Source organism: Cynocephalus volans, chromosome 3 (assembly GCF_027409185.1).
Source record: "Cynocephalus volans isolate mCynVol1 chromosome 3, mCynVol1.pri, whole genome shotgun sequence".
NCBI classification, from domain to species: Eukaryota; Metazoa; Chordata; class Mammalia; order Dermoptera; family Cynocephalidae; genus Cynocephalus; species Cynocephalus volans.
The window spans coordinates 128,770,285-128,778,621 of NC_084462.1; the positions used below are offsets into that span (position 1 = coordinate 128,770,285).

The 8,337-nt window shown below is 38.4% G+C and overlaps 1 non-coding gene across 1 annotated transcript; it reads right to left on the reverse strand.

The window, feature by feature from the left end:
* Positions 1 to 6,116: 6,116 nt before the first annotated feature.
* LOC134374194 (U6 spliceosomal RNA) lies at positions 6,117 to 6,223 on the reverse strand. The gene has a single exon (XR_010023067.1). It is a non-coding gene; the product is annotated as a U6 spliceosomal RNA (small nuclear RNA).
* Between the last annotated feature and the right edge of the window lie 2,114 nt (positions 6,224 to 8,337).

Here is an 8,337-nt window from a genome sequence, read left to right on the forward strand (position 1 = left end):
TCATCCACTACAGCCATCCTGGCCTACTTGCTGCTCCTACAGCACCTCAAACATATTTCCACCTCATAGCCTTTGCACTCACTATCCGCCCTGCCTGGAGTTATCTTATCCCATATTCATGTCTCACTCTTTCCCTTCCTTCTGGTCTGTGCTCAAATATCCCCTTACCAGGTGCCTTCCCTCATACCCTGACTACTCTCTATAAAAAGAACACCCCCCACTTCCACTTGCTACTCTCTTCCACTTGCCTAGCTTCGATCCTCTTTCAGAGCACTAATGATCACCTGACATAATCACTTGCCCTCTGCCACTAGAATGTGAGCTCCATGAGAGTAGGTACATTACGTGCTTTGATCACTGGTGTTTCTTCATCACCCAGAACACTATCTATCACACATATCATATTTTAGCTCCTCTAAGACATATTTATCTACTCATTTTAACATCTCTACATTGGGGCTGCATCTTATAACGTGGAACATTTTTTTCCTTAATAGCCCATAAAACTGGTTTGTATTAGAATTGACATCTTAGATCCAATGAAATATGGTGGTTGGCATTCAAAACGTATTTCAAATAAACAAATGAATCCCATTTATTATATTTTCAGAAGTATGAGGCTCAGGTTCTTGGGCAAAGGGCTACTGAATCATAATTTAATATGCAATTTAATCTACTGATTTTGAATGTTTATCTGATTTATACTGAAATAAAGTATACAAAATTTTTAAAAATAGATTACAAGTATCAAGGAAAGGGAATTATCAAATTGAAACACCCTGGAGTAAGGAAGAGACAATAAAGGCAAGAGAATCAACATAACTTATTAAGAAATCTGAGGTAATTAATCAAACAGACCTACATAATTCACTAGCTCCTGAGGGAAACACTGTATTAACATATAAAACAAAAATTATTCATAATGGTAACCTGAGACCTAGTCATCAAAAAAAATGAATAAAATATATAGTACGCTTAGTTCAAGAAGCAGAAAAGAAAGAAACAAAGAAACAAAGAAAGGAAGAAAGGAAGGAAAAAATCACAATAATGCGTTGAACTTTCAGAAAGAAAGAACAGAACAGTGGTTACTAGAGGTGGGAAATGGGAAGAAGGAAGGGGTTAGAAAGAAATTGGTTAATGGACACAAAGAATGACTATGTTTTGTGATGGTGAATATGCTAATTATCCTGATTTGATCATCACATATTGTACACAAGTATTGATAGTCAACTCTACCCCACAAACATGTATAATCAATTATGTTTCAGTAAAAAAATAATAATAATTAATTAATTTTAAGAAAAAAAAAGGTAGACCGGAAAAAAAAAAAAAAAAAAAAAAAAAAAAAAGGGCTGAGCCCGTGGCGCACTCGGTAGCGTGCTGCGCTAGCAGCGCGGCGACGCTCCCGCCGCCGCGGGTTCAGATCCTATATAAGGATGATCGGTGCACTCCCTGGCTGAGCGCCGGTCACCGGAAAAAAAAAAAAAAAAAAAAAAAGGTAGAAAAGTAGCATATTTGTGCTAGGATTTCTTCAAAAAAAGGTTAAGATGTAAAGGATTAATCTGACTTTTAAAAGTGATAAAAAAATTTAATAATCTGGTACGTGCATTTCAGTGGCACATTTATGGCTCTATGTCATCATCATTAGGGTGGTTCTCAGAGAACTTCTATTGGTATTTATGGTGCATTTGAACTAAATTTCATCAAGACCCAATACAACTCCATATAAGAAGAAAATCTGGGGAATCAAGGAGTTATAAACCTTTTTACATGAATTCTCGTCTTCTTATTTTGACAAGTGCTCTGAGTTAAAATGTATTGGAATGCTGCTGATCATTTTCTTGTGCTTACATATTACATGCTTTTTCAAGCAAACTTACTTTTACCCACCTTGTATACTTCCTTCAAGATGATAAAGGAAAACAAATTTCATAATTTTCTAATAGTAATTCTCTTTTTCTTCTATGTTGCTTTTATACCCTGTTAAATTCTGTATATTGTCATAAATTTCTTAAAAATTTTATCAGAATAAGAAAATACTGTGCAAGTAAAGTCATTAGGCAAATTATGTGGTATTCAGCTCTCTCCAACCTCACAGTGACTTCTCTGTTCCCCAGGACCCTCCATCAAAAGAGCAGCCTCTTCTTTTCTCCTTCTTCACTAAAGAGTTATAAATCTAGTGTCTGGGAACCAAATCATCAGGTCCAAGGTCCCCACAGCCACCTCTCAAGATTCTTTGCCCCCCCAAAAAAAAAAAAACTAGGACTCCTAGAGTCTGTCTGACCCAATGTTTCAGAGTTTATGAGACAGATATGCAAATTCACCTGCACCTGAACTTCGTTGTGCAAGCTTCAATGTCAAGATTAAACAAACAACTAGTCAGTCAATTCTAGATGAATATTATCATACACATACTCACATTTAAAATCATTTTTATACTATAATGTGTTTAGTTGTTTTGTTCTAAATATTTTACCTAACTCATCTTTTACCTTAACTTTCCTGAAGCTGAAATTCATACATAGGTGGGGTTTTTTATTATTATTATTATTATTAGGGTATAATTTACAATTCCCTCTAGAAACATTCAAGTCACTGTGCCATATAGGGTAGCCCTGAGAAAATAGAAAAGAGAGGGGGGAAAAAAACACTTCCAACAAGACAGTCCTTTATTATTGTAATACACTTCTGAGCTCAACCTACTCAAAGAAAAAAAATCACTACAGTTTGCTACTAGAAAGCACCAGTGAAACATAAAATGTTAACAGTAACTCACAGTGCCCCTAGGCAGACATAGCAGTCCTCCTTCCCCATAACAGTGATATGAGCCAATTCTCTCCTAACAGACTTCTGAATCATTCCTGAAGAATAACAACACCTCCCTGGAGGAGTCATCCAATGTATTCACCAGACAGCTCTACTTATCACCTGTGTTGTTACACCTTGAAAAAAGTATGGTAAGCTCAACTCCCTTAGTGGAAATAGCTTTCCTAATTACTGCTGAGTTGCAACCAGAGATAACTTCCATTTTCTATATGTAACTTTTTTAAAGTATCACTGTTAATCCTATAGCATCTTATGGCACTTTTACTTAAACTTCTGAATACATAGTCCTTAGATTTACTGTTGTGAATACTCCAGTTCCCTTTGCCAGGTACAAAAACAATCCTGGAGCACCTCTTCTCAAAGCAGCAGTTCTGAAGAGGCCCACCATTTTCTCTCTACTGACTTTATAGAAACATATCCCACCAGCAGCCTGAGAGAGGGAGCTCTACATACTCCATGCCCCACCATTTCCAGGTGTAGGAAATAGAACCAGGATGGGACATCTGACCCAAGGTTGGCCAATAAGATTCTCTCTCCAAAAATTGGAAATTGGGACCCAGGGAGTGAGTCAGTCAATTAACGGTCAGCAAGCAAAGCAACATCATGTAAATGCAAATGAGTCAGCAGAGAAGCCACAAATAGAAAACAGACGGTCTTGGTTATCTATTGCTGCATAACAAATTACCCTAAAACTCAGAGGCTTAGAACAGCAAACATTTATTATCTCATGAGGGTCAGGAATTTGAGAGCAGTTTAGCCAGGCGATTCTGCTTCAGGATCTTTCATAAGGATGTGGTCAAGCTGTCATCTGGGACTGCAGACATCTCAAGACTAGACTGGGGCTAAAAAGTCTTCTTCCAAGCCCATTCGTGTGGTTGATAGGCTTCAGTTCTTCATAGGCTAACTAACCCCCTTGAAGGGCTTGATACCTTGCAGAGTGGCATGGACCTCTCCACAGGTCTGCTCACTAATGGCAGCTTGCTTCCCCTAGTAGCAGTGGTCCAAGAGAGGGAGCGAGCACACACTAAGATGGAAGCCGAAGTCTTTTTGATTCTAATCTCAGAAGTGACAATTCATCCCTTTTACCATTTTATACCATTAGATACGAGTCACTAGATCCAGCCCACACTCAAAGGAAGGAGATTTTACAAGGGCATGATTACCAGGAGGGAGGATCAGTGGGAGCCATGTTAGAGGTTACCTGCCACAACCTACTCTATGGCCCCCAATGATTCACATCTCTCCCACAAGCAAAATTCCCTCATCCCCTCTCAAGGCCCCAAGAGTTTCATCCCATTATAGCATCAGCTCAAAGTCCAGAATCCTGTCATCTAAATTAAGACCCAGCATTGATGAGGCTTCTCAGATATAGTTTCTTAAGTACAGCTCTTCAAATACAATTCTTCTTGATCTATAAACCTAAAATTAAAGAGACAAATTACCTGTCCCATTCTCCTACACACACCCACACACCCACACACACCATACAATGGAGACGGGCAGAAAACTTCTATACACAACCCCATCAAAAATGGAGAAAATATGATATGCAAAGGAGTCACTTTTCTTTTTCATGGCAATTCTGAAATCCAAAAAAAAAGGGCAAATGTTGGAACTTCCTTGATTAGATTTTCAGGTGTTTGAATAATTTTCTTTGACTTACCTCCACCTTCTTGGTTCTTGTTTCCACCCTCTGTGTCTCACTTCCTGTTTGTGAGAGGTAGCATGTGTTTACAGCTGAGCAGCTATCACAGCATCCCTCCTTCAAGTAGAATTCTGAGGCCCAAAGGCCCTCCTCATTCTGAACTGTCTGGTTCCCTGAATCTAAGCTGGGGATATTTCTGCATATGTAACTCTTTTTAAAATTTTGTAGATTTCCTATAAATCCCTTTGAGGTTCACTCCATTAGATGAAAGTCACACTCACAAACCTCAAGATAAACTCTTCTCAACCCTTGAGTCTTGGCTGAGACCGCTAAGGGATAATGTGCTTAACCTTTTTAAAAGCACTATTTTATTTAGTTTCAGAAAGACACACCGTTAACCTCTTTAAAGGTCCCTTTGTGTGACTGAATAGTATTCCAGGTATGTTAATCTTTCTAAGATCATAACAGAAGTTTTGACAGTCACCTCCTTTTCTTCATCTCTCACTGCCATTCTTCTGACAGTGTCCTGGATTTGATTAATCAAAAGCCATTTCTCAATATTGGCAACATTTGCCATCTGGAAAGACTGGTAATTTTCAAAACTATCAAGTCTTGACTCCTTTCTCTTTAACAGTTTTTACCTCAATTTAAATCTTTCCCCTCCTATTTTACTCTAAGGAGGAAGAAGAAACCAGGCAGCACCTTCAACACTCTGCTTGGAAATTTATTTAGCTAGATCACCCAGTTCATGAAGCACATTGTTACTTTCCACATTACTGTAGGCAATAATGTTGTGAAGTTTTCTACCACTGCATAACAAGGATTCCTCCTCCTTTTAGTTTACTGCCAGCATTCACCCTCAGCCTTATAAGAGACCTAAAGGTTTCTATTAACAGCTTCTTTTTCTTTTATTTTACACTTGAAACATAATTGATCATACATATTTACGGGGTACAGAGTTGACTATCAGTATTTGTATACAATATGTAATGATCAAATTAGGATAATTAGAATATTCATCACTACAAAATGGAATCATTCTTTGTATCCATTTCACAATTTCTCCCTAACCTCCTTCCCCCTTTCCCACCTCTGGTAACCACAGTTCTGTGCTCTCCTTCTGAACGTTCAAAGTATTATTATAATTGTCCCTTTCATTCTTTCTTTCTCTCTTTCTTTCTTAGATCACACTTATGAATGAGGACAAGTGGTGTTTCTCTTTCTGTGCCTGGCTTATTTCACGTAACATAGTTTTCTCCGAGTTCATCCATGTTGTTGCAAAGAGCAGAATTTCATTCTTTTTTGTGGCTGAGTAGTATTCCATTGTGTATATATAACACATTTTTTTTTATCCAATCATCCATTGATGGACATTTAGGTTGGTTCAATATCTTGGCTATTGTAAACAAAGTTGTGATGAACATGGGAGTGCAAATATTCTTTTGACATGATGACTTCTATTCTTTTGAATATATACCCAGCAGTGGGATTGCTGGATCATATGGTAGCTCTATCTGTAGTTGTTTGAGAAACCTACATATTGTTTTCCACGGTGGTTGTTCTAATTTACAGTCCCACTGACAGTGTAGAAGAGGTCCCCTTTCTCCGTATCCTCACCAGAATTTGTTATTCTCTGTCTTTTTGAAAAAATATGGAATGCTTCACAAATTTGTGGGTCATCCTTGCACAGGGGCCATGTTCATCTACTGTGCATCATTCTAATTTTTATATATGTGCTGCCAAATTGAGCACTATTAACAGCTCCTTGAGGGAACTTTTAGAATGTCACTAACACTTTGCTCAAAACCCATTGCCCAATTCCAAAGCCACTCCTACAATTTGGGGTTTTATAATGGCAGCACCCTACTTCCAGAAACCAAAATCTGTATTCATTATCTATTGCTGCATAACAAATTACAAAAAAAAAAAAAAAAAAAAAGCAGCTTAAAACATTATGGGACAGTGACATCACCAAGATGGCAGAATAGATGATCCTGGCGCTGCTCCCCACCACCACAAGAGATCTACTTACAGCTATTAAAGCACAAAATCTGCCGTCATGTAATCACTGGAACTTCTGAGAAGGGGCAGAGAGCCTTGCTGAGTTTGGGAAGGTATAGAAAGCCATAGCAAGTGAGAGAAGGAACCATCCTGATCAGACTGGGCCCCAGCCATTTCCCAGGCCAGCATGGCACACATGGCACACTACATGGAGCAGCTACCTAGAGATGGCAAAGTCACAGCAGCACCTTCTGGGTGAAGTTACTTGGAGTCTGCAGGGAAGAAGGATGTCATGACTGCTAGCAATAAAAAAAAAGCACTTTGGAGTGAACTATCCCATTTCTCAGACAATCAAAGCATCTCACAAGCTTCCCCAGAGCTGGCATAGGAGGAAGGGGCCTCAACCAATGGGAGAAAGGATTCATTCAGAGATCTGTGAGTCTTTGCAGGGATCCAGAAAAATAAAATACCTAGAAGTAAATTTAACCAAGGAGGTGAAAGCCCTCTTCAATGAAAACTGTAAAGCATTGGTGAAAAAAATTGGAGAGGACACAAATAAATGGAAAGATACTGCATGTTCATAGGTTGGAAGAATTAGCCTGATCAAAATGTCCCAAAGCAATCTACACATTCAGTGCAATCCCTATCAAAATATCAATGACATTATTCACAGAAATAGAAAAACCTACCCTGAAATTTGTATAGAACCACAAAGGACCTCTTATAGCTAAAGCGGGACACAGAAGAACAATTACCACATGATCTCACTCATATAAAAAAAAAAAATCTAAAAAATAAAAAAAAAAAGTGGTTCTCATAGAAGTAAAGTAGAATAGTGGTTACCAGAGGCCAGGATGGTAGGGGAGTGGGGGAAGAAAATTGGTGGACTAACAGATACAAAGCTAGTCTGTCTATTCTAATTGAATCAATGTGCTGTATATGCATGCATTGAAACAACACACGGTCCTCCACAAATATGTACAAATAAATATTAAAATAAAAATAAGTAAATAGACCAAAAAAACATGTATTATCTCACTGTTTCTGTGGTCAGGAATTATCTAGGTAATTTTGTCTCACAGTGTCTCATGAGGTTGCAGTCAAGCTGTCAGCTGGGGCTGTAATCATCTCAAGACTCAACAATTCAACTGAGGATGAAAGATCCACTTCCAAGTTCACATTGTTATTAGCAGGCTTTAGTTACTTGTGGGCTTTCAGATTAAAGGCCTTAGTATCTCAGAAACTGTTGGGCTGAGGACCTCAGTTCTTTAGCACAGCATGTGGGCCTCTCCATATGGCTGCTCAAAACATGGCAGTTTGCTTCCCCAAGTACAGGTGTTCTAAGAGAGAGAAAGTACAAACAATCAAGCCTGAATTCACTGTCTTTTCTAACCCAAACTCAAAAGTGATATCCCATTACTTCCACCTTTAGAAGTGGATCAATAAGTCCAGCCCACACTCAAGGGGAGAATATTATATAAGGACATGAATACCAGCAGGTGGTGGCCACTGTGGACCATTTTAGAAGCTGCCTATCACACAGACCCGAAAATGAGAGATGAAGATCATGTGGTAAGACAGAAAGAGAGATCAACTGATGAATTTCCAGTTTAATGAGATTTGGCTATTTCTAATAGTTGTATTCTGTGAGATTGTGAGATTTCTCTGAACATTTTTTTTAAAAATGCACCTACTCAAGCATCTTTGATTGAGTTTCTGCTTACAACAGAATTATCCCTAAAACTACATCCCATCTTCCTGCAGAGTCTGTACTCCACCTTCATGAGACTAAAAGCAAATATAGTATACCCCTCTGCCACCTAAACAAGACTCAGAATGTGTGAACTGACCTACAGTTATTGTAG